We start from the raw sequence: 27,612 nt of genomic DNA on the forward strand, positions 1-27,612 counted from the left end.
GTCCCTTATCTCCTGAAGGGGCTGGCCACCAGGGAAGGAACATCATAAACAATACTAGCATATTGCAACAAAGGGGTATTTAAATGATATTCCCTTCTTTCTACCAGCAGCAGAGCTGAACTAGCACAATGTCTCTGGATGATACTACTGACACACTGCCCCTCTCCTGGCCCCATTAATGGACCCAGTGCCAGAATCCAGTCCACAATTTGTTACGGTCAAAACCTCTTTTAATGAGATTGTTTTATGTTAAAATGTTACCCTGAAGCTTTAAAAGACCACATGGACGTTTATCCACTCTATTGTGAATCTAGATTCAAATGAAAAATTGGATTAATTTGAAAATGTCCATTTTTCTCATTTAATTAATTTGAAAGGGTCACTGTTGTCAAAGAGAATTCTTGTTATAATGAAGATGTCTTGAGGTTACAGATCAGGGTGAAGTTTTATTTCCACTCTCATCCAGTAAAAATGAAATCAGCTGCAGAACTAGATTCTGAGCAGTGCACACAGACCTCTGATTGAGATGTATCTGGGACTGTATGCCATAAATTTCCGTGACAGTGCAGCCTGCTTGAGAAATAGATCACATATACTACAGTCCTCTGACCTCAAACAGATGTCATTGTTTTAGTCATATGGACAAGCCAGAAGGTAAAGTCAGAGTACATGAAGGGAGAGGTGTGTGTTTACAAAAAGGAGATGGTGTTAGGATTAGTTTTCAGTTTCTGACATACATTTACTAGTTTAAAACAATTGGCTGTTGATAGACTGATGTTCACTAATTTTAAGGTTAGGTGTTTTCCTTTTGGTTTTTTGGGGAGGATGTAGTTATAGTTTCCAGGACACATTCTGTGCTAAAATCAGTGAGCTCACCCAGGTACAGAATTTGTTCCTCTGAAACTAGCTGTCATCTTCGTGAAATGTGTGTATGTCTTATTGCTGACTTTAGCAGCAGGCATGAGTGGATGGAAATTCTCCCAGTTTGGGTAGTACAGGCTTCTGCTCATAGCTGCTCATTCCTCATAAATTTCGGGAAGCTGCAACTAATGGAAATTATAGAACAGTAGGTTTATTTGAATGGTGTTGCACTGTTTGATTCCTTTTTACTGAGGCTGGATAGTTTTATTTTGTGAGGGGCACCTTAACCTACCAGATTATCCCATCAACCAGTCAGAATAAATGCAAAACTCCAAATGGCCACCTCTTCTAAAATGATGATTTTTTTTAAAAAAAAAGCAGTCAACCTAGTTTACCCCTTTTATTTTTTTTCCTTTTCAGAAAAATCAGCAGGAGGCCATTTTTAATTGCTAACAAAGCAAAAGTTTCTAATTAAAATGAAATTGCCACTGTTTAAAAATTAAACTTCAGCCTGAGAGGAAACAGATAGACATGACCTTGTACTGAAAGTTACCCTTTCCTTACATATTAATGGATAAGGGCACCATCACATTCCAGTTGAACAATTGAACTCTCACTTACAGGCTTGTGAAGCACAGAGAATGGTAAATACTGTGCTGAGAATTTTTTTCCAGTTGAATCACAGACCTGTGAAAGCCCAGATAGCAGCTCATTAACACCACTGTGCCTTTTCATTGGTAAGAATAGCCACAAGGATGCCAAACAATTTACACTCATGAATTTATGCAAACAAATTCTGATGCTCTTGAATATGTAATAAACCCCCACCCTCCCTTTAAACAATGGCCAAGGTTTTTCTATCAATATCAAGGCTGGTTTTTGAACTATCTACATGTTGTCACATTCCTAAAACTGAGCTACAAATTCAGTACAACCCAAAGACACCGATTAGGAAGAAGCATTCCCTCAATGTTTTGTGGCATTTATATGACAGCTTAAAGTAGCCTGTAAGCTAAGCCAGTATTGACTGCATGTTCACAGCATGTGAATTCAAACTCCATCCCCCAGCTAGACAAAGTTCAAGTAATTCGGCCCTATCTCCCAATAGCTACAAAAGCCCAGCACCATGGGGCTGTGGAGCAGAGGATTCTTGGGGAAGTAGGTTTCAGGGTGGTAACTGTGAAGTGGGTTTTAGCCCATGAAAGTTTATGCTCAAATAAATTTGTTAGTGTCTAGGGTGCCACAAGTACTCCTTGTTCTTTTTGGGAAGTATGCCACTGAACTGATGTTACTCCATTCCTCTCTTCTTCTGGCTGCATTTTAGATCTCTTTGGCTCACAAAAGTATGGAGGAGATCTTAGTACAATGATAAAGCTTTTTTTGTTGATTGGTTGGTTGGTTGATTGTTTTGCAGGGTTTTTTTGAGAGGGAAGCAACCAACAACTACCTAAATGAGCTCTAAACATTAGCAGTTATGATACCAACTTCAACCTTAACTCTGCCCTCTATTTCCTTACCCATTCTCCATCTATGGGATGTGTTTGGAATGAGCCAGGACAAGTTAACAGCAGATTCTTATACCCCCAGGATCTGAATCCCAAGTCTGAAAGAGGTGAAAACCAAATTGGTTGTTTGTCTAGTAATCTGAAAGAGTATTTTTTGACACAGTCCTACAAGACTCAGAATGCAAATCAGGGACCAAATGTTGAGATCTGAATAAAACTGCAAAGACAACGGAAAGGGAGAGAATGTAAAATGTGTTGTGAAGTTGGCAGGTGTAATGATAAGAATGACAGTGCTGAGTAAATCTGGTTGTGGGCACAGAAATGGATCTGAGGGAATCTAAACTTGGAAATCTCAAACTAGACATTTGAGAAAAAAAGAGAGTGAGGACAAAAGATGGAAGAAAGATGCAACTGTTCATTCACAATGGATTATTCATATTTGGCATCTGTTCATTCCATAGATGGAATTCTGCATGATTTGGCACACAGGATACAGAGAGAGAACCCTCGGCATAGTTTCTCCATGGCACTAGACTGATTTTTAGTTACATGGGTCCAGGCTGTATTTAGATCAAAGCTTCAGAGCTGAAAGGGCATCCAAGCCTTTCATTCCTTTTTAAAAAAGGTGAAACAGCTTTGGCACAGTATCTGTGGAAAATAAAGGTGACTTTGCGAACATACATGAACTTCATGTTGATTGAAAGTTGAAATTAGACCTGTAAATAGCTAAGGTCTACACTACGCGTTTAAACTGATTTTAGCGTTAAACCGATTTAACGCCGCACCCATCCACACTACAAGGCCCTTTATATCAATTTAATCCTGTCCAACGAGAGGAGTAGCGCTAAAATTGGTATTACTATATCGGATTAGGGTTAGTGTGGCTGCAAATCGACGGTATTGGCCTCCGGGCGGTATCCCACGTGCACCACTGTGACCACTCTGGACAGCAATCTGAACTCTGATGTAGTGGCCAGGTAAACAGGAAAAGCCCCGCGAACTTTTGAATTGTATTTCCTGTTTGGCCAGCGTGGAATGCTGATCAGCACGGGTGGCGATGCAGTCCCAAATCCAAAAAGAGCTCCAGCATGGACCGTACGGGAGATACTGGATCTGATCGCTGTATGGGGTGACGAATCTGTTCTATCAGAGCTCCATTACAGAAGATGAAATGCCAAAGCATTTGAAAAAAATCTCCAGGCTACACAGTGCTGCATGACAAGCATAACGGAAAGCCAAAGAATCAAATGGATGCTCATGGAAGGAGGAAGGGGGTACTGAGGACTCCAGCTATCCCACAGTCCACAGCAGTCTCCGAAAAGTATTTGCATTCTTGGCTGAGCTCCCAATGCCTGTAGGTTCAAACACATTGTCCGGCGTGGTTCAGGGTATAGCTCGTCAATTTACTCCCTCCTCCCCCCCACGTGAAAGAAAAGGGAAAAAAAATCGTTTCTTGACTTATTTAATGTTACCCTATGTGTATTGAATGCTGCTGGTAGATGCAATGCTGCGACAGTAAAGAGAAGTATCTGCTCCTCTTCCCTCCCCGGTGGCAGACGGTACAATATGCTTGATTGCTGCAGTACCATCATCTGCCCATGAGTGCTCCTGGCTGGCCTCAGGTGAGGCCGGCCGGGGGGGGGGGCGCCTGGGTAAAAATAGGAATGACTCCCAGTCATTCCCAGTAGATGGTACAGAATGGCTGGTAACCGTCCTCATCATAGCAACTGGGGGCTGAGCTTCAATCAGCCCCCTCTCTTTCATGTGTAAAGAAAAGATTCTGTACTGCCTGGACTATCATAGCAGCGGGATGCTGGGCTCCTCTCCACTGCCACCGTTTAATGTCCTGCCTGGACTATGATAGCAACTGGAGGCTGCCTCCCCCTCATTTTATCTCCCTAACAAGTCACTGTTTCTTATTCCTGCATTCTTTATAACTTCATGACACAAATGGGGGGGGACACTGCCACGGTAGCCCAGGAAGGTTGGGGAGGAGGGAAGCAACGGGTGGGGTTGTTGCAGGGGCACCCCCCATGAATGGCATGCAGCTCATCATTTCTGCGGGATCTGACACGGAGCAGCTGTGCTCTCTGGTTCTCTGGTACGCTGGTTCTCTAGTACACTTGCCCCATATTCTAGGCAGGGCTGACTTTATTTTTAGATACCATAAAGAAGGGATTGACTCCAGGAATCATTCCCATTTTTGCCTTTGCACCCCCGGGCGACCTCAGCCAGGGGCACCCATGATAGCAGCAGACGGTACAGAACGACAGGTAACCATCATCTCATTGCCAATTTACAATGGCAGCAGACGGTACAGGACAACTGATAACCGTCTCTGCTGTCATGCAAAAGCAAATGAATGCTGCTGTGTAGTGCTGCAGTATCGCCTCTGTCAGCGGCATCCAGTACACATACGGTGACAGTAAAAAAAAGCTGAACGGGCTCCATGGTTGCCGTACTATGACGTCTGCCAGACCAATCCAGGGAAAAAGGGCGAGAAATGATTGTCTGCCGTTGCTTTCCCGGAGGAAGGAATGAGTGACGACACTTACCCAGAACCACCCGTGACAATGATTTTTGCCTCATCAGGCACTGGGATCTCAACCCAGAATTCTAAGGGGCAGAGGAGACTGCGGGAACTATGGGATAGCTACGGAATAGCTACCCACAGTGCAACGCTCCAGAAATCGACTCTAGCCTCGGACCATGGACGCACACCGCCAAATTAATGTGCTTAGTGTGGCTGCGTGCACTCGACTTTATATAATCTGTTTTACAAAACCGGTTTATGTAAAATCAGAATAATCCCGTAGTGTATACGTACCCTAAGAGTCAGTTTAAAAGGCATGAAATAACACTGAATGTTCTTATTATGCGACGGTTATTACTAGTTCATTCTGGGTTCTTTTTTTAAGTTTCTTTGTACAGTACTTGGTAATAACCTCAGTTACCTCACACAAATTAACCATAGAATCCCACATGTCTGGTGGTATTTGATAAATCCTAGTTAAGCTCCAGTACTTTCCAATACCAAAAGGAAATTTGTTTAAAAAAGTAGCTAAGGTTGTTAGATGAAAACTGTAATTTGCTTTTCACTCTGTTTACATAATCGAAGCATTTAAATTAAATGAAACTTAGGGACATCATAAATCATAGACCGCCTGCATAGTGAACATAAACACACACTACTTCAAAGTCTCCCCCTGCACTAAAAAGAGCTCTATGTATAGAAGAGATCTTCTGTGAGTGGATCTCCAACCTTCATGTAAAACAGATGGTGCCCCCTGCATCCATGGTCCATGCTACACAGGGATAGCACAGAATAGGTTTGATGAGGAGAGGGATGAGGTGGAGTATGGGCTTAGGAGCTGCATTGCCTATTTCTTAGATCCTTGCTTTTTTGTGGTGCCTGAGTTTTCAAGGAAACTAACCTATACAGAAAGTTTGAGCAGGTACTAACAAGCCATTTCTGAGCTGGGGGGAGACAAGAAAGTTTTAGGAAAAAGTCAAAATTTCAGATCAGGGTAAATTTTTAACAGCTCATAACTCAAAAAGTTTGAATTTTCATCAACTGCTGCAGAAATGCCTTCCTGTACCTTCATAGTAAACCTGGCAATTATAATGCAAAATTTGTTTTCTAAGGGTCTGTCTACACAAACACTTAGTTTGCGGCAAGCCAGGGTGTCCATGTGGACCTTGCTTCTGAGCACTAACAATTCCCTATTGTGTTTTAATCTACCTCATTTTGAAACAAGGTTGATTAAAGCACACTTTGGAACTTACAGTGCCTGGCAGCAGTGGGCAGCAGGCTAGCACAGGGTCAATTCAGGCCCTGGCTAGCCATGAACTAAGTGTTTATGTAGAAAACCAAATGTTAAGGGGGCTAAAAGAGATCTTTAGAATGGAAATTGCTTTAAGTCTTAATTATGAAGAGGCTGCTTATCACTTTGGAGTCAAAACAGATATGGGTAAACCTTTCAAAATTGGCCACGTGACTTAGGAGCCTACGGGCTTGTCTACACGGGGACATTATTCTGGAATAAGAAAGTGTGAATTTAAAGCAGAATAGCTATTTTGGAATAACTCCCCGTGGCAACACTGTCATTCTGGAATAAAAGTGCCTTTCTCTGCTTCAGCTTAATCCACTTCATTCTTGTTCAGGGAGTTATTGTGGAACAGCTATTCTTGTGTAGACAAGCCCAAAGTCCCATTGACTCAGACTTTGACTTTCACTGACTTTGCCGAGTGCAAAGTGGGCTTGAAATGCTGCCATTCTGTTTGGTAATATTTTATGGTCACTTTGCACAGGTGTAAATGGATAGACAAATTGCAATGCAGTGGAGAACTAGGTCTACAAAAATCCATTGGTATAGTTGCAATCATTTGTTTTTAGGAAGAAAAAGCTATTTCAATGGGTTATACATTTAAAATGTCCATTAACAGTCACGTATACAGCCTTGGAGATAGATTTATTAAAGCATGGAGACACTCACTCATATATGTCTTTGAGAGTGTTGGAAAGAGATCTTCCAGCATGCAATATTTCTAGGTGCTGTGCTATTTAGCTCCTGGAATAAGCAGTATATCACTTCTATTATTAACAACCTATAAATACTATGTACTTTAAGTATTTTATGGGTACATAAAAGGATTGGAGCTGCAAGCACTATGGTTTTATGTAGCTGTCAAATGACTATTAAGATAGCCAAGTCAATAGGGTGGTAATTTCTGAACTTTGCATTCAAAAGTGCTGAGTTCTTATTGGTGGCACAGAATTTTGTCTTGTTTTAAGAAGAAAAATGAATCAAAATGGTCTACTTATTTAAATATGTTTGCATATTATGTATAACAATGATTGGTTGGCTACAGTGCTTCACATAGTCTTCTTTCAAGTACTATTGTGACAGCCTCTGTAAAGGTCTTCTATAAAGCAAACATGAGTAGCCAAGCACACCTCTTAGTCAGAACTTTTTGGCACTGAGAAGGGAAAAGTAAATGTATAATTAGGCCAATTTGTAGTGCATCTTTATATTTTAACTCGTCATTCATTGTTTGTGCCATAAAAATCTTTGATGGTATCTGACAGTAATCTGATTTCATGATAGGGACAAAGAACCAGCCCTCTGTTTTTCAGAGATGCAGCAGATGTAGAGAATAAATTATAAACAATTTTCTAAACATAATGTGTAAATTTATAGCAGTAACATCTTGATCTTGCATGAGAAATACAGCATATACATACTAAGTAGAACAGCTCATTCTAAACAGATGCAGGGTCATCCATTAGCAATACTTTATCTGATTAGTATTGTTAATGGAAGGGCTTACCCAGCCATTTCCTAAAAGCAGATCTGCTGTAGATCATTAATTCTTGTCACTATAGTCATCACAGCTATCATGGTAAAGATAGCCCAGCTATTAACCTAGTAGAGAGCAGCAGGCAGAAAAACATACTGAGCAGTTAGTGAAACGGAGACCCTTCCATTTATTTTTCTTCTCCACATGGCATGTGCCACGCCTTCATCTTTCTCGTCATTTCACGTGCAAGACAAGTTATTTCAGCATCTTTCTTTCCTCAAATAACTTCTAATATATTCAGTGCTTCGATAGTGGTAATTTATGGTAACTCTCAATTTTACACTCAACACAGTCTTGATAAATGAAAAGGTGGTACAGAAAGGTCATGTTTCTGGAACAGAAGAAATTAGCATAGTTATCCCATATTTTTTAAATGCATCAATTAGAAAATGGACAGCATGACCTTCCCTTGAGAAAAGAGTAGTTTTGTAAATAAAACATGTAATATTAACTTTAAACATGATCTGTATCCAATTTTAGTTTTGCATAGTGCGTTTCTATCTTGTTTGTTTTAACACCACAAAAAAAAACCCCATCCTTATAGTTAATGACCTGCTGCCATTTTCATTATAAACCCTATAACTTGTCTGGCAATTTGTCAGTCCAGAGATGTAACCTTCTTGTTTAAAATCACTTAAAATAGTTTGAGTTGCTCTTTTTTATAGAGATGAGTCAAAATACAGATTTTTAGTTTCAGATACACTTAAAATAGCTCTTTGATTGCAAACAAATATTTATTTATTTTTAAAACCTGGCACATTGCAGATACCAAATCCAGGGTGACAAACAATTTTCTTTTTAATTCAAACTGTTAAGCTATTTAAAAGAAAACAGTGAGTTAAAATTTTTCCCAAAATGTAAGTTTTATTAATACAAGCCATTATGAAAATCCAAAGCAACTAGAAATGTTTTTTCAAGATAAAAGAAAACAAACCCAAAGGAAAGCAGTGTTTAGGTATATAGATAGATATCTGCCATGTTTGCAACTCAAACCGCTCGGCGAACCAGAAAATGCAACTAATTAGAAACAAAAAGTAAAGCTGATTGTCCTATTATTCATTATCCACCTTGGGAAAAATGGAAAAAGTAAACAAGCTCTGTAAAGGGTGGAAAGTGATTTCAAAACATCTTTCAGACTAAGGAATTAGCATTTCTAATATGCTTGTACATTATTTTCTTGTCATTTTGAAGAGTGAATGTTGCATATATTTGTTAGATACCGTGTTGTCGTAGCAGTGTTGCTCCTGGGATATTAGAGACACAAGGTGAGGGTTATATCTTTTATTGGATGATATTGGGGTGTCCAGCATCAAGTTGGTCAAATAAAAAATATTATCTTACCCACCTTGTCTCTCTGTATTTTTTAGAGACATTTTCAGTGACTTCTGACTGCTATGAAGGCCAAAATCCTTTAAAAATCCTGTAACAATTATGTACTCTCATTACAAAATGTATCCCTAAACACGACGAGGAAGAGCAGGTTTTCTGTATAATTTAAACAACTTTGGATAATGCTTAATTTTCCAGACAAAATACATTTTAAATATTTTATTTGTATAGCTTCTACTATAGTTCTTTACATAAATGTTGATGAGTTTACAGATGTGCCCCTGCCCTGAAGATCTTACAGTCTTATTAGATAGCATAGAAATGAATGGAAAGGAAGCAGCAAAAAGCAGTATGAATGCCCTCCCTAGGCAGATTGTAAAGGTTCTGTGCCCCAAATTGCATCTCTCTTCTCATGTAGCTGCTCCCACAGGTGTTTAGAGGTGCTAATGGTACCCGTGGGCCGTGTTTTACTTAATAATGCTATGCAGCTACATACTGCTAGTACTACAGTTACATACAGTTTAGTTGGTGATGTGACCTCTCGATTTAAAAACAAAAATAAGCATGCTACCTGTAGTTACTTATACATATAGTATGTGGCATATTTTATGTAATTACACAGTCTTTGCCCACTGAAGTCCATGATCCATCTATTAAAGTACATACTTATGGGTGGATCACCCCCTCCTGTAGAAAAGCATGTAGAAGAAGATTAAGGTGGAGAAAGATTTCTGTGAGGATCCCCTCATAGAGTTGAGAGAGGGAGTTTGCTTTCTTCCCACAGAATGAGCCATGAGGCTTGCCTTCAAACTATGGGCATCATCTGGGATCCACAGAGGTTGCTGAGAATCCACAGAAGAAGAGAGCCATCCACAGAGATTCTGTGTGCCTTCCCATGGTCTCAGTGCTCTGTTGTCACCATCACACTGCCAAGGCAACCAACTGGCGCCACTGCTCCTGGGGTCTCTGTTAAGGAGTGATACCTGCCGCACAGGGAGTTTCACAGTAAAGACAATATAGCGTAGGTCCTTTGTTATCTTCCCCAGGTAATACCTGCTGGGCTGGTGGTGAGAGAATGTATGTCCCTTTTGGCCCTCCTTCCAGTCCTCTCCATCACTTCCATCTCTGTCTTTATGGATCCCAGACATATAGACAGCCCTTCAAGGGAAGGAGAGCAACGGCGCCTTGCAAGTACTGGCCTCTTCCCTTCTGTGTGGCAAGAGGAAGATCACACATGGAGGAGCCGTCTGCTCTGGAATCTTGAGGGGAGAGCACAATCTGGCTCAGAATTTTGACTCAAACAAGTCTTTCACTGATGTCAGTTGACTTGTTGCCTGTGTAAAGATCAATGTTGGCAATTTCCCGGGGGAAAACTATTTTAGGACAGGGCACTGGTAAATACTGGGTTAATCCCAGTTGAAACCAGGAAATTAGGAAAAATAAAATTATTATTAGAATATGCAAATAAAAATTACTGAAAAATATTTAGCAATTTGATAATAGTTTTGCAGTATAGATAATATTGAAAACTGAAATATGAGTCATGATATGTATAACTTCCTTGAGAAAATATTGAACCAAAATGTAAACAGAAATTCCAATATTCAGTGTTATAATTACATATATTAGTGTTATGACTACTGTAGCTTACTTTTTATTTGTACAACCCTAAATTTATCTCTGAATCTACTGCCTTAAGTAAGCACAGTTTGAATGTGTAACTAAGTCAAAGTGTAATTTGGTGTGCATTAATGATGCAGATTTTAAAAGAGAAAATGCCTTGAACTGGGACTAATTAGTTTTTCACAGAGTGGTAAAAACATGAATTTACCTGGTGAAAACCACCTGTGGTAAATACCAAGCTATCTCTGGTAAGAACTGAGTAAAGACTTCAGGCACTGAGCACCAGTAGGGCTCAGATGTGTGTATCTAGTGATCTAGCCTTGAGTTAAGAATAATTGCTATTACAATCAGAAAAGGCTGCTTACAGAATCTGGTCTTCTGTCTTCATTCTGCATTTGTTGCACTGTTCCAATCAATATCTTTTCTAACCTGTCGCAGCATATAATCTTCACTGATGTTGCATTCACTTACCAACCTTGGTAATCTAGTCTACTCTCCAGTTTTTTTCTGTTGTTGAGAACATGAAAGGTCAGCAAGTAACCCAAAACGTGTAAAGTACTTATTGTGACTTCTGTGCATCGTAAAATAAAGTGTAAACTAACTTTGATAACACATTGCAATGAAACCAGAGTACACTATATCACTGATATTGAGCATGACCCTCCTGCTCCGTGCATGCACAACTCCCATGCTGGCTCCCAGCAGCAGAAAGTCTGTTGCCATGGAGGTGGATCTGAGCAATTATCATGAGACTGTTTTCCAAAGTCCATTTCTTTCACCTTTCCAAGAATACATAAATTACCAATGTCAGTTCTGTAAATGTTTGGATTTAAAATGCTTTCTGTTAAGAGAAGATTCTGAAATGGGCTTAAAATGTGATTTTTTTTTATTATTTAATTTTTTTTAGTAGCAGCTGGTCACATGGGGTTTTTGTATTCCCTTGCTATAGTCACCTTCGGTTTTCTTATATTTCTCTTTCTTTTCTATATCATGCTTTTCTTTTCCATCTGTTTTTCTTCCTTTTGTCCTTCCTCCCCATTATTTTTTCTCATTATGTTCTCTTATAAGTCCTGCGCCCGTTGCTTCTCTCTCATCTTAATAATCTTCCCAGTTCTTCTACTTGTCCCTTTTAGTCCTTGGGACTTTTGGTTTTGATGCCCAGCCACTGTAGCATGGAGTCTTCTGGCTGTAAACACTTCCTAGGGTTGTCTGCCAGGGCAGCAGGTATTAAGGATTTTGGGGATACTTGTGTGATCTGAGAAGTTCCCAGATGCACAAGGACTAGCAGAAAGACCAAATATTGTTTGCAAACATTAAAGAGGGTGGGTAGAGGAAGCAGGGTTATATCTGTGTTATCTGAACACCTAGTAATTGTTAGACCTGTAGTGAACCTTGAAGTCATGAAATTGAACAGTGTTTCTAGGTTCACAATGTGTTACGAACCTGAGAAGAGGACATTTGCACAGTAAGGAACTTTGATACTTCTGCACAAACATTTTCCCCTGCACTTAGCATGATATTTGAACATTTTAATTCATTACTACCAAGCTGATCTCTCCTAAACAAACTCTGATGAGAATTTAACAGTTCTGCAATATCCCTGCAAAATTAGGTTTTTCCTTTCTGAGATTAAACCAGTGGGACAAATTCTTCTCTCAGTTGAACCCTTTGATCTAACTAAAATGAAGTTAGTGGGTCAGAATCTGATCTCAGCAGTGTAAAACCAGAGTGAGTACACGGGTGACAATGGAGTTACTTTGAATTTACACCAGTGTAATTGAAATCAGTCTAGCCTATTGCAATTTCATGAGAAAAGAATTTTCCTCACAGTGTCAATGATTTGTTCCTCACTGGTTGTATTGAAATAGTACCTCCATATATTGGAATCTAAGGGTAAACAGCTATAGGTGACACAGCAGTCATCCCTGCAGAAGTTATAGAGGGCACAACAATAACATTGACACTGATACAGCTCTTAATTCCTGCTTAAACATCCTGTGCTGTGCTTTACTTAAAGGGTGTGTTCAGTTGTCACTGGGAGAGAGGATAAAGCTCTTCACCTCCTACGTTGGCAGTCTGAATGAACAAGGATGAGTAAGGAATGTGTTAGCTATTGAGTGAAATATGCTTTAAGTAAACATATTTGATGTTAAAATTTAATTAAATTCATTCTGGAGATTGTCTCAGTGTGAACCATAATTATACAATTCTGAGGTAATACTGTAATCCTGGGCTGCTTTTACTTGGATACATATTACAGCTCAAATCTGGCCATATTCAGTAGTCCTCATTTGAGCAAAATGGCTACAATGAGGTAGAAAACTGAGTTGGCCAGATTCTCCTATCACATGCACCAGTTTTACTTGGTGTAATTTAATTGACTTCATAGGAGTTACTCCTGATTTACACTGGTGTGAGAGGAGAATCAGGTCCAGTATCTGGAAAAGAAGTGGAGGGAATGATGTAACTTCTTTCTTCCATTAGACATTTTCATATACCCTGTTCTTTAAGTTAAGAACTGTACAATCTTGGTTTGCTTCCTCGGTAATTTAATTTCCGATCCCCTCTTTCAGCATTTGGGAATGAGCAGGGCTGTCAATGCTAACATATGGCTTACTTCAGCAGTGCTAACAAAATTGCTCGATAGCCTTGCCTGAGAGAATTCAGCACCACATGTACTCGTAGCTGCATGCCTAGCTCCATGGTGTCAGCCATCAGATATGGTTCCAGTTTGTTTATTACAACAAATATCTTTAAAAAAAAAACAATATGGGGAGATGACCGTATTGAAAGTGGACAACTGAGAGTGAGGTGAGAGGTTAACTTTTACATGTCCGAATAAGGTGGACTGTTTCCAGAGCAGATATTTCGTATGTTGAAGTTTCTCTTTCCTGTACTATTATTTTTTTAAAAGGAGAAGATTGTTTGGCACCAGAAGTGAAAAATCACATGCTATGTATGTGACTATAGCAAAACTTAGCTTTAGAAAATTACATGACTAGAGAAAGCAGATTTTTATGTGCAGTTTAAAAATACATATCTACTGGGATAAACAGGCATAAGTGGCATGCAGGCAGTATGTTTTTACATCACGCTGCATTTACAATTCTTCTTCCTGTGCCACAATTTCTGGGGAGGCCATTTTGTTCTATTCCAGTGTACGCCAATGTTTTTCTTAATTATTTCTGACAGTTTGATAATTATGTGAGCTTTCTCAATCAGCTGCTTTTAAGAATACAGAGTCTGAATTCATTCTCTAGAAGAGACTAGCTAATGTCTATCTTTGGCAAAAAAATAATGGATAGGACATTGGAAATAATTAGGGAAACCAATTGTGTACACCCCAACTGAAGAAATTTTTTTGGGGGTGTTCTAATCAGTATCTTATGCTTTTGTTTGGGTGGAAACTGCAACCACAGTAATTAATGGCCAGTTTCTGGACTTTAATGTGGAAGTGGGGAGAGTACTCTTCTGAAATGTCTAGTGAGAACACAAAAAGTGTCTGGGATAAAATTAGCAACCTTATTCTGTTGAGCCATGAAACCCCATTGGATCAGCTGCTGACTTTAGCCAAATTCTTTTGTAAAGACACCCCTCAGCAACATGTGTATAAACAATAAGTGTCACTCTAATAGCAATGCAAAGGTCAAATTTAAAAATAAACAAACAAAAGCAAGGATAAAAATTGCTGACCATGCGCCCAGTCATCTCCTGTGGAAGTCAGGGGACTTTTCGATTCACTTCAAAGCAAGCAATGTCAGGCCCCATGTGTCTATGTGGTGAAGTTCTTTATTTTTAACAATTTTACTTTTTAAAAAATTGGTAAGGTATATAACTTTGACCAATTGATAATATTTATCCAGGTCGCAGTTCCACTAGCTAATAGAAGTTGATAGGAGTCAAACAGAAATGTTTACATTGTGATGAGATATAGTAAGCTTGTGTTTATTTTTGCATTCTGAGCCTGGATTGTTTCACTGATATTTGATTTGCAGATTTTTAGTTCTAGTGGGTTTTGTTATAACTGGTCTCCAAACTAAACACTAATCCAGTTTTTTTATATTAAAAATGTGCTATCATCTTAGTCAATGACTCAAGACTGTATTTTCTTTTTTCTCATTGGGTAGGATCTAATTTTAGGATGTCACTAAATTTACAACACATGGAAATGATTCATTTAAGAGGAGGCTTCCCCTCCCCCCCCCACTTGGCTGTTAATTAGCAGATGAATTTGGATGTTCTAATTGATCTGCTACAGAGAGACAGCTGTGTGCCCCAGCTGTCCTCCATTCCAAAAGGCCTCTATATAAGGGGCGGGGGGAGAGAGGGGAGCAGTGCCGCTTCTGACAAATTGATTTAACTAGAGTGCACTGCCTTCAGGGAGCCACACACCACACTGTCACTATAGATGATTGCAGCCTTTGTGAACTCCAAACACTGTAGCACTGTAATTGCCCACCAATGTCCTTTCCATTGCTTTGCTGAAATTCAATTTTTCATGCCTCACCAAGCATTTTTTTTTTCAGTTTAGAAATACTGTACTCTGCCTGATTTCCATTTCAAGAAATGCAGGCACTTCAGAATGTGGTTACATTGTATTTAACAATGATTAGCAATAATCACTAAATGGACTCACTGCCTATCAAAGTATTGGCCATTTAATTTGCTGGGAAGTATTCTATAATTATATTGTATTTAGCATGTACTCATTATTATGAACCTTGTAATAGCTATATCAGCGTGTCACCATTCTTGCAAGTGGTGTTCTGTGTGTGTAAAATGATGTCTATTGTCTCTTCTCAATACTTCCTTTTTAACTTTCAGGCATGGGTTTAAGGTTTAAGTGTAGTTATGTTCTATTTTGTGCCACATGGGAAAGGTGCAGCATGTAATATATACATTCCCATCTTTCTCAGAAATGACATCTTAGGCCCCGGGACATATAAGCATCTAATTAGTCTTTGTTGTCAGAATCCTTCATGAATAGACTCCACAAGCTGTGCATTGCATCATCATAGCCTTCTGGAGGACCTCTATTTGGACTGATGGTACCAAAAAAAGTGCCACTGCAAACTGCAGTGCTTGTTACAACATTATCTTTCTGCAAACTCCATATATACTCAAGTATATACTCCATATATACTCACTCAAACTCCAACATATTTATGAGGGTGCATATTTATGGGCTACTTTTAAATAGCAACCGCTCACTTAGGGCACAGCGAGTTCTATGTTTAGAAGACTTACAGGATTCCCAAGAAGAGGCCATTGCATAGCTTTCCACAGCACATTTCACATTACAGGGAAGTTACGTGATTTCTCCTTATTCTTCATGCATAGTGTTATGTGTGCGCATGTTATGCATTAAGCACAAAGGAGACAAATATGGACTAATGCCATTGTCTATAGAAGCAGAAGGAAGTATAGCTGTGTGCAGATATTTAAAAGCATGAACATAAGAATCGCCATACTGAATCAGACCAGTGGTACATCCAGGTCAGAATCCTATCTTCCAACTGTGGTCAATGACAGGTGCTTCAGAGGGAAGGAACAGAACAGGCAATCATCAGATGATCAGTCACCTGGCATCCACTCCCAGCTTCTGGCAATCAGAAGCTAGGGATACTCAAGTGTGAGTTGCATCTCTGACCATTTTGGCTAAAAGCCGTGAACTTCTCTAATTCTTTTTAGAACCCCATTATAGTTTTGGCTTCCCTGGCAATGAGTTCCACAGGTTGACTGTGCATTCAGTGAAGTACTTCCTTTCTTTAAAAAAGGGAAGAAGGAGAATCCGGGGAACTACAGGCCAGTTAGCCTTACCTCAGTCCCTGGAAAATCATGGAGCCAGGTCCTCAAGGAATCCATTTTGAAGCACTTGAAGGAGAGGAAGGTGATCAGGAGCAGTCAACATGGATTCACCAAGGGCAAGTCATGCCTGACCAACCTGATTGACTTCAATGATGAGATAACTGGCTCTGTGAATATTGGGAAAGCAGTGGATGTTATATATCTTGACTTTAGCAAAGCTTTTGATACAGTCTCTCACAGTATTCTAGCCAGCAAATTAAAAAAGTATGGATTGGATGAATGGACTGTAAGATAAATAGAAAGCTGGCTAGATTGTCGGGCTCAACAGGTAGTGATCAACAGCTCAATGTCTAGTTGGCAACCGGTATCAAGTGGCATGCCCCAGGGGTCGGTCCTGGGGCCGGTTTTGATGAGATGAACTGCACCCTCAGCAAGTTTGCGGATGACACTAAATTGTGGGGAGAGGTAGATACACTGGAGGGAAGGGATAAAGTCCAGAGTGACCTAGACAAATTGACGGATTGGGCTAAAAGAAATGTGATTAGGTTCAACAAGGACAAGTGCAGGATCCTGCACTGCTACAGGCTGGGGACTGACTGGCTAAGTGGCAGTTCTGCAGAAAAGGGATTAACTTGATTTTTTTTTCCCTGCTGGGATCACTTGTATTCAACTCAAGTATAAAAATTTTAAGCACTCTCTGACCTTTTTGAAAGCTTACCACCTGCTTCTTGTTCTATGAACACATACAACTGTGCTGTCCTGGAAGCATTATAAACTTTACTCATTACTAGCACTGTGTATCTCCACTGTAACATCTAGTTATTCTGCATAGTAGATAAATGTTCATTCCAGAATTTACTGCTTGCCAGATTTCCATGTTGTTATTCTTTTATATAATTTACATACAATGCTAACAGCACAAACCCAGTGATTCAGTATTTCACAGCCGGTCTCCCAGCCATTAGTGTGAATTTTGCAAACTGACATGCAAGCAAACAATAACAAATCATAAAATCTACTTTGTTCTTTTTACTTTGATCATTGTAATCTAGTTTTTATGACTTTTACTAATATTTTCTAATGCGTCAATGTTTGTACAGTGCCTAGCACAATAGGAGTCAGCCTAGTTGTGGCTTTTACTTGCTACTGCATTGTAAATCTTTCACACTAAAGATAACACAACTTCATACTTGACCTTCCTGTGGCCTTTGGCCGAACAAACCACAAGGTGCTGCTGAGCCTCTTAAAAGAACAACTGGCTCAGAGCACCCCCTCGCTATAATGAAGTGATGAAGCTGACAAGGGGAAATGTTTCAAGGAGCTGGCCAAGACAACCACCTCTCCTTCTATAGAAGGTGTCTGGCCTCCATTTACCAAGGTAATGCAAAGCCTTGGGGTTCTCCTAGATTCAGTGCTAATCCTGGATACCAAGGGGCAGTCAGAAATACACGCTTCCACTTCCAGCTTGCCAAGAAACTGTACCCTTTCCTCTTTGCCCAGATGTAGTAAGAGTGATCCATACATTCCTCATCACCGCGCTGGACTCTCATTACTTACTTAGGGCTGGTCTTCTCTACCATGGAGATCGACGCTGCTGCAATCAATGTAGCGGGGGTGTCGATTTAGCGGGTCTAATGAAGACCTGCTAAATCGACGGCAGAGCACTCTCCGGCCAACTCCAGTACTCCAGCTCCCTGAGAAGAGTAAGGTAAGTCACCTGGTAATGTCTTCCGTCGACACAGCGCAATGAAGACACCATGGTAAGTCGACCTAAGCTATGTCGACTCCAGCTACATTATTCACATAGCTGGAGTAGCGTAACTTAGGTCAATTTACCCTGATAGTGAAGTCAAGCCCTGAAGCTAAGGCTGAAGCTAAGGACTCTATAGAAACTCCAGCTTTTGCAGAACAGGTAACATGAGCATTTTGTATCATCTGTTGGCTTCCAGTTTACTTCTGGAGGCAATTCAAGGCTTAGTCTTAATTTTTAAGGCTCTCAAAGGCTACATTAGAGATCACTTTACTGTTCATGGCCCACCAAGACAGCTTTGCACCTTCTGTGATAATTCTGCTGATAAGATCCAGGACAAAGCTTCTGAGAGCTGGGAATAAGGTGATTTTGGTCAAAGACCCTTGCCTGTGTTTCAGAGCAAGCTACCAGAAGAGATAAGACAGCCCCAGACTAGCCATTTATAGAGTATGTTGCAATCACCTTTTTGCCCATCTCTTTGTGCAATAACAGAGAAGAGGAAATTGCAAAGAGGAGCAGTGAGAAAAGCTGTTGAACTTTGGTAAAGAGACAAACCCACCATGGAGACCTCTTTATGAACTATAATTACTGTAACTGGCAATCAGTCCAGTGATGGGGGTCCTAGTAATGTCTTTGCCAGATAGATATCACACTTGCAAATATGCGATAGAATACTTTTTAGGAGTAGTGATGTCTTACTAATATGAGAATTGATTACAGCATCTGCTATTAAATCACTGTTGAGAAGTGAGGTGAAGCCACTATTGTTTGTGTATATTTATAAGGTGTGCCTAATAGTGAGGTGGAAATTAATGAGAATGTCCTGTAATATACTGTATAAAGCCAACTGCTGTAACAAATAACAGAGTCTCAGGAACCAAAATAAGTTCTGTGGGTTTCCCATTGAAATAAATGGCACAGCCTGTAATTCATGAAAGATCTCGTTCTGACCTCTGAGACCTTGCTACTTAGCAGCAGTCAGCCCTGCAACTGTTAGTCATTCATATTTCACTTTCCCCAGCCAGTCCAAATAACCAGCTTTTGGAAGAATATGACAGCCTAACATATGGTTTGTAAACTGCTCATAAACCATAATAACATGGCCAAAAAGATTAGATAGCTGTATGTACCACACTCATTGTGACATTTTATGATTAGGAAGTATAGTTATAGCTACTCATTATATCCATTACCTTGCTGACTTGGAAGCAGCCTGAAGCTGTTGTTTGAAAAACATGTTAGAAGTCCAAATTTAAAACAACATATAATAGATATAATTATGGTTCCAATTCTGTTCTTTTGAATAGAGTTGGTAATTTTGTTCATTTATGGTTGCAAACTGATGATGCTGTAAGACTGGCTTTGGCAGGATTAAGAACATAAGTGTAATGCATGGCTATAATGTGTAATGCATGGGTATTGAGAAGGTTCTGGTAAGATGGGGGGAGGGATAGCTCAGTGGTTTGAGCATTGGCCTGCTAAACCCAGAGTTGTGAGTTCAATCTTTGAGGAGGCTATTTAGGGAAGTGGGGATTGGTCCTGCTTTGAGCAGGGAGTTGGACTACATGATCTCTTGAGTTCTCTTCTAACCTTAATGATGCTATGCTATGATATGAAACAACCAGAGGCAGAGTTCAAATGATTTTTTTACTAGCACTCCAAGATAAACTTTACTTGTATTTTATTGTTGCATATTGCTGTTTGTTTTTAATTTAAGGTCTAAAATCTTCCTATTTGACACACTTTTTTAAATTAAGTGTAACATTGTCTCTTTACTGGCATTTTAATTTTCAAAAACCAATACAACAGTGCTCTGATTCTGCAAACCCTTCTTCAGAGAAACCCCATTGCAAAGGGCTACTTGTTAGAAATGCAATGATGCAATCCTGATTTCACTGAAGTCAATGGGAATTTTGCTGTTGACTTGAATGGAGCCAGCATTTCACTCCAGGGTTTTTATTAAAAATGAAATACATACAATACAGTTGTTACAAATATCCCCTTGATATTTTCTCAAAGGATTCTACAATAAATATTCTATAGCCTATTATGAAATAACCTTCCCTCCTTTCCCTTCCCAAATACACAGTACAGCTTTCACCAAATAAAAATGGATTCATATACAGGATAGATCTTTGACATGCTTTTAAGATCGCAGTGTAGGGTCTAGCCCTATTGAGAGAGAAACTTGATACAATGAGTCTGATTCCCCACTGAGTTACTCCAGATTTATAATAATGTAACTCCTTTGATTTCATTGGCATTGAATTAAACCTTCATAAAACAGGAAAATGCTTTGTATATCCAGGATATGTACTAAACTGTCTGGATATTTGTTTGCTATTTAGGTAATACAAGGGTCATAGATCAAATTAAGGAAAAATGATTATTACATTTGCAAACAGCATAATGCAAAAGTTGCATCAATTAAAACAAAAACAGACAGTAATAAATAGCATTATACCATGTTGTTGGTGTTCTGTACGTACTCCTTAAATGTTGCATTATGCCATGGCATACCGTACAATTGATACCAAATGAATGGGATTGGGAGCACCAAAATAAAAGCTTTAAATTACTTAGGCTAAGCAAAACTGCTCAGCTAAGAGTCTGAGACCACACTTTAAAAACCCAGACAAGATTTTGCCAAAGATACTTTAACCCAGATATTTCTATTAAAACAAACATGATTATAGGGATCCTCATTTTGCATCATTCAAAGCCCTAACTTTCCTTCCTTCCTTTCCTCTTTTTGCATAGTTTTTTGCTACTAGATAAGTAAGTTAGTTTATAGGCAGCAGCTTTGTAACAAAATGAGTATGTTCTATCTCTGTGTCTCATGTTAGGGACTAAATACAGCAGAGACCTGTTTTGTTCTGTTAGAATCTTCCTAACTTCAGCTCCTCCTTTTTTCCTTGTATTACATGGGATGCACTATTGATACTAATAGAACTCTCTATTTTTAGTGAGCTTTTTGCAAAATTCGAAGAATACATCTGCTATACTTGTAAGCATGCTAAAACTATATTAAACACATAGAGTGTAAGGACCCTTCTAGTTGGTGTAATTTAAAATTACATCCACCTTACCGCAACCCATGTTGTTATGCTCACTTTTGTCATATATAAAACAGGATCATAAGTTCTTGAGGACAAAGACAATGTCTTCCTCTTTGTTCTGTAAAGAACCTAACACTGTTCTTGGCAATCTAAAAATAATGAATAATAATAAAGAATATTCTTGTTAGTATGAGGGGAATGTTCACTGCAAAAAAATAACCAAGGGTAATTGTTTGAGATTGAAATCTTTGCAATGAATAAGAAAGAAGTGTGTGACTATTGCTGAGACACAGCTCCAGGGCCTCTGGCTACTGTCCTTTCCAGACGTGTTAATAAGTTCTTTATTAGACATTATTAACATCAAATGATGACTTTTTAATAGGTGTTACCCATCCCATTAAAGATCCATTAGGCAGGGTGCACTGCTGACTGACTTAAGTAATACAGGATCTTGAAGGAATATGAATTGAGCTGATCTTGGCAGTCAGGTTTTCTCTCTTCTTAATCAAGGATGATGCCAGGTAAAATGCAGAAGATAATAATTTGGACTTTGCTTTATAAATTGGCATAATCTGAAGTGAGCCCACTTACTCAAGCATTCAGAAATGTAGCATGGGACATTTCATTGTGAACTTTGAGGGAAATTTATCTTTAAAGACAAGATTGTTTGTTGGTTTTGTAACTAAGGCTAAATCGCTACCACATCAATACCTTATAGTTTAAGGTACTATAGCTTTTTTAAGTACTGGACTATAGTCTGTGTCCCATTATAAATTTTGTGATCTGCAAGCACAGATTTCCCATTGTAATCATTGCAATCTACTGTGGATTAAAATCAGTTATGGCTGCATGGGCTATTCCAAATTCTGGATGGATATTTTAATTTAAAATACTGACAAAATCTGTAATTCCTATTAATGCTATTAAAGTAAACAAATAATCCTATTGAAGTAACCAAATAATAGTTTTATTGATGATAGCTAAACCTTTACATTCATTTACAGATAAAAATCTGTGTTAACATTTGAGCATATAATGGACTTTAAAGCAATATTTTTTTAAAAATCGTTAAAAACAAAACAAAATATACTAGAAATTCAGGAAATTATCAGTTAGATTTCCACAAATATCATTAATTTAACAGTAGTATTCTATTAGTATTGTTTTTAAAAGAGACATTCTTGGAGAAAATGAAGGCATTTCCCACACAAAAATAGTGAAGTTAGAAAATTTTTTCCCATGCTCATGTAACTCATGACTGGCTTAATGGAAATCTGTATTTCGTAAGCGATTCTCACAAGAGTTGCACGTTCTGTTGGCTGTGCTGGAAGCACTACCTTCTTTGAAGCCTCAGAAGTGGTTCTTGTGCTGATTAAAAGCTCCCACTTCACCAGCTGTGTTACTCCATCCAGCCCCAAATACTTTTCTTCAGGGAAGAGGCTTAGAAACTTGTATCTATCATGAACAAGAGCATGTTGAGGTTTGTCAGTAGTTGTAAGCTTTGCTAACATAACCTGAGGAGCCTGTAACCATTCCAAGCCTCACATTTCAGGCTGTACTGGGTTCTAGGATAGGATTTTCAAAAGTGCTTAGCATTTTGCACTTAAATAGAGTAGAATTAGGCCAATGCTGAGTTCTTTTGAAACTGTCACCCCCAAGCCCTACTAGCAAAGTCTGTGTGGTCACGGTAGATACAAGCCCTGATGACATGAGATTCACAGGATTTATCACTTTCTGCCAATACTCATGGTTTATAAAGACTTAAAAAAAAATCGTGCGCACAGTTCAGAAAACTGCTTCTATAGTAGGAACCACTTTTCACTACTTCCTGTACATAGAAGAGTGAAAGCTCTAAAAGAGGGTAGTCAAACTTGACACCCACAACCCAAGAGACCTGAGGGAATGTTCCCCCAGGAAATGTTCAAGATTTATTATTAAAAATGGTTCAGATATGGAAGACTTGTTTAATTTGGGTTTGGCATCAGAATAAATATATCAGAAATACATTTCTTCATGGTTAATTATTCAAGAGCTTTTCTGGAATAGACAGTAGTTGAAAATCTGCTATTTGGAGCCTGGAATTTCACCTGACATGTTAATTCTAGTTTATGATATCCTGTAAGAAAAGAACTAGGAAGTGTTTTCTAGATTGTACTGCCAGAGCATGACCCTTAATACTAATATTTAGTTTTAACAATCAATCCCATACAGAAAGCTCTGGGTGCAATAACAATCAGATTTACAATCCCATAATAATGACTACACAGCTGCAATAAATAATCACATGCAAGTAACGAATTAGCTGACAGAAAGCCCCCTTCGCACCTAATAACATACCCTCAACTTTCCTCAAAATTCTGTCAGATAAGTGGCTTTTTTCAGCTTGTCCAGAGCAGGACCGGCTCCAGGCACCAACCCAGCAAGCAGGTGCTTGGGGCGGCCAAGGAGAAGGGGCAGCACGTACAGGTCTTCAGCGGCGGGTCCCTCAGTCCCTCTTGAAGCGAAAGACCAGCCTCCGAATTGCCGCCGAAGACTGAAGCGGCAGCAGTAGAGCTGCAGATCTCAATCGCGGCTCTTTTTTTTTTTTTCCCTGCTTGGGGCGACAAAAACCCTGGAGCTGGCCCTGTTCCAGAGGGTCCTCAAATTCAGGTTCTTAGACCAAGGGAAGGGAGCAAGTTTCCAAGTGCTGAGGCCTTCCCTGAGAGTGCTTTGCTGGCAGCTCTCTCTCCTAACTGAGGGGAATCCAGCTCAAGTGCCTCTGCTGACTCCAGCTATGGCAGTACGACATGGGAAGAGAGGCAGCCCCCCAAATAGGCCATTTTCTGCTTCCGTTTACTGCTTTCATTTACCACTACCACCACTATTAAGTGAGCAGTGCAGATACCAGCACACCAGTGTCGTGTACCCCTTCAAAGAGAAGGAGAGTGAAGGCAAGACAAAATTATGACGATCAACGAATGGCTCAAGCAATAGTGCTATAAGGAGAGCTTTGGGGTATTCAACCACTGGGAGGCATTCCTGGACAGAAGACTGTTCTCATGGGATGGATTCCACTGGAGTAAGGAATGTAATAGACTTCTGGGGTGGAGGTTGGCACAACTGATTAAAAGAGCTTTATACTAGGAATTCGGGGGAGTTGGTTGGGAGATGCTCATGTAATCTCTACACCTGATTCTAATATTGAGCAGGAGTAAAAGAGGACACAGCAATGGAGAAAGGAACCACAGTAGGTAAGAGAATGGACATCAAGAGGAAGGATTGTTACTGTCAGTGGTATTGGCACTGTCAGGTAGACAATACTGGCAGTAAAGTGATTGTACCTAATCAGGCAAGGAATCCTGGTGAAGCCAAGTAGAAACACCTAAAATATCTGTACACCAGTGCAAGGAGCCTGGGTAACAAAATGGAGGAAATAGAGCTACGGTGCAGGATGTGAAAGCAGATATTATAAGGATAACAGGGACATGGTGGAAAATTAGTCAAAACTGGAGTACAGGTATTGAAGGGTATACACTGTTCAGGAAAGAGGAATAAAGATAATGGTGGTGGAGTAGCATTGTGTATTAATGATGAAGTAGACTATAAAGACATTAGAAATGATGGAATGGATAAAACGGATTGAGTCAAAATCACTTTGGGGAAGAATGGTAACAGAGTATCAGAGGGGTAGCCGTGTTAGTCTGTGTCCACAAAAACAACGAGGAGTCCAGTGGCACCTTAAAGACTAACAGATTTCTTTAGGCATAAGCTTTCATGGGTAAAAAAACCCATGGTAACAGAGGCTCCACTGGAATAGTGTTTGGGATCTGCTACAGAAACCCAGGATCTGATTTGGATGTGGATAGAAACCTCTTTAATATTTTAAATGAAATAAATATTACTAGAATTGTGTGATTATTGGATTATTTCTCAGATATAGATTGGAGGACAAATGCTGCTGTTAATGGTACGGCCCAGATATTCTTGGATGAGATACTCAACAGATTTCTTCATCAAATAGTTACTGAACCAACAAGAGGTGATGCCATTTTAGATTTAGTATTGGTACATAGCAAGGACCGACCTCATAATAAAACTAGTTGTAGAGGACAATCTTGGTTTGGCTGATCATGAGTTAATTCAGTTCCAGGGAGCTCTCTATAGGAGACCTGGCACAGGGCTGGCATAATCATCTCCCACTATTGGGGAGCTCAAGGCAGAAGATCTGGCTACTGATGCCAGAGGGGGTGTTTCTGGAGGTGGAGGTGAAGAGAGAATGCTTGTGCTGGGGGCAGGAGGGAAGAGAATCCTTGCAACAAATTTGTGTGTGTGGTGTGACCCATCTAATATTTTTTATCTGGACTGCCATTCCCCACAACACTCAGGAGACTTAAGGCCCCGGGATGAGGTATAATTGAGCCATGAACATGCTTATTATTATTCTTTTTATTGAGGTAGCACCCAGGAACCCCCATCAGGCGCCAGGACCCCATTGTGCTAGGCGCTGCTGCCTGAAACTCCTCCAACAGCCAGATCTGCATACAGAACAAGTGGGGCACAGTGAAGTATAAGCTGGACTGCCTTTATCGACTTCATAGTCTCACTTACTTCTTTCTAGCTATTCACCACTGACTGTCTCTATCGACTTCATAGTCTCATTTACTTCTTTCTAGCTATTCACCACAGACTGTCTCTCTTAGGTACTTATTTAGCTCACATCACCATGGTATCTCAGTGCCTTGTAATCTTTAATGTATTTATCCTCACAACTTCTCCGTGTTGGACTATTTTACCAATGGGAAACTGAAGCATAAAGTAAGTGACTCATCTAAGGCCAAACAGTAAGCGTGTGGCAGAGCCAGCATTTAAACCCAGGTCTCTCAAGCCCCAGGTTGATGTACTAACTACCAGACCATCCTTCTTCTCTGATGAAAGCAGCTGTGCAGAGAGGTGCTTGATTTTTAGATTAGTTGTCCCAAGTGACATAGAGTGAACTACAGCTAGCAGCAAATGTCATGACTTGCTGGATATTTTACTCTGATAGAAGAACCACTGCACACCACCAATTTGAGAACCATTCACAAATCACCTTCTTTCATTCTCTTATTTTTCAAAACTTGTAGTGTCACAATTGGTATTTATCACTGTGAATTAATAGTTCTTTTAAATTTTAATCAGCTTTTTACTATGCATCACAACTCAGCATTTCCTCACAGCCAGAGAAAGGGCTGGCTCCCAGTAACGTCAATGGGGGTCTTGCCAATGACTTCAGCAGAAGCAGAGTAAAGCCCAGAGGAATCTGCTCAGTGCAAATTACAGAAGCATTTCAGAACTACTCTTCCCCTCCTACCATCCCAAACCTTCATAATATCTCCCTTTGTACTGAGCTTTCCTCTTAAATAACGTTCAGGGTGTTTCAAAAAACAGCACAGAAAAGCCTGTTTTGTTAGATAAGTTTAGTAGGCCCATAGTCACCCAAAATTGTTAAATACTGATATTGTTTCAAAGGCAGCAATCAGGGACCTGCCAGCCCCGCAGCACACACTCCCAGTAGGCTTGACAGGGTTTGTGCTTGAGTCAGTGGATCTTTCTGAAGTAAATGAGGTTAGCCCTGAGCTTTCAGTGCTCTGGCTACATTTTGGCTCCAGGACATCATGGTGAATAGGGTAGCCTTGTTAAGAAAGAGGGTTAATGTACTGTATTGATTGATTGAGGCAACATCCATGTAATAAACGCTGTGTGCAAATTGTGTAAATTGTGCTTTTGTTGTTATGAGCAAAAATAGAATTTGATTTTAGACCAGCATTAAATGACCTCAGCATCTGTTATCATAGATAATTTTTAAAGGTCTCTTTTAAAAGAGTCCTTCAAATTTTGGTTTCTCTAGCCTGTATTCAAAAACATGCAGACTGTTTGTGGATTTTAGTTTAGCCTCAAATGCATCATATAGTGAATGGATGAGGACATGAGTGGAAATATATAAAACGTTGTTGGTTTTGGCTTGCTTTGGTGTTTTTAATTTAACAAGCCTATTTGGCTTTTTTACATGCTGCTGCATAACTCCTCTCTGGGTGTATGCTAGAGAAGTCAACATTCTGCAGTAGGAAATGACTGGTTACATGTCAGTATTCTCCAAGAGTTCATCTCAATTACTGGATTTGTCAAATATGACAAGCCTGAATGACTATGTGGTGAAAATAGCACACAGTTTGACTATTAAAGTAATTGGAGCATTGACATTTAACCAAACTGTAAGAGAATTGCAGTAATAAGTCTGAGGAGCAGAACCACAAGCAAAGCAGAGAATAACATTTTTATAAAATCTGCAGTGAAACAG

General features: G+C 39.6%; 1 protein-coding gene across 13 annotated transcripts in view; it reads left to right on the forward strand.

Annotated features, from left to right (window-relative positions):
• The window catches only part of LOC127043697 (poly(rC)-binding protein 3-like), a 751,631-nt gene that overhangs the window by 582,814 nt on the left and 141,205 nt on the right, over positions 1-27,612 (forward strand). The window contains exon 1 of one of the 13 annotated variants that reach the window (XM_050937764.1): positions 13,469-13,490. The exons of the other annotated variants lie outside the window; for them this stretch is intronic. The gene's annotated coding sequence lies outside the window, so the exon portion shown is untranslated. Of the gene's footprint in view, positions 1-13,468; positions 13,491-27,612 lie in introns of those variants that run through there. 13 annotated transcript variants of the gene reach the window in all.

Source organism: Gopherus flavomarginatus, chromosome 2 (assembly GCF_025201925.1).
Source record: "Gopherus flavomarginatus isolate rGopFla2 chromosome 2, rGopFla2.mat.asm, whole genome shotgun sequence".
Classification (NCBI taxonomy): domain Eukaryota; kingdom Metazoa; phylum Chordata; order Testudines; family Testudinidae; genus Gopherus; species Gopherus flavomarginatus.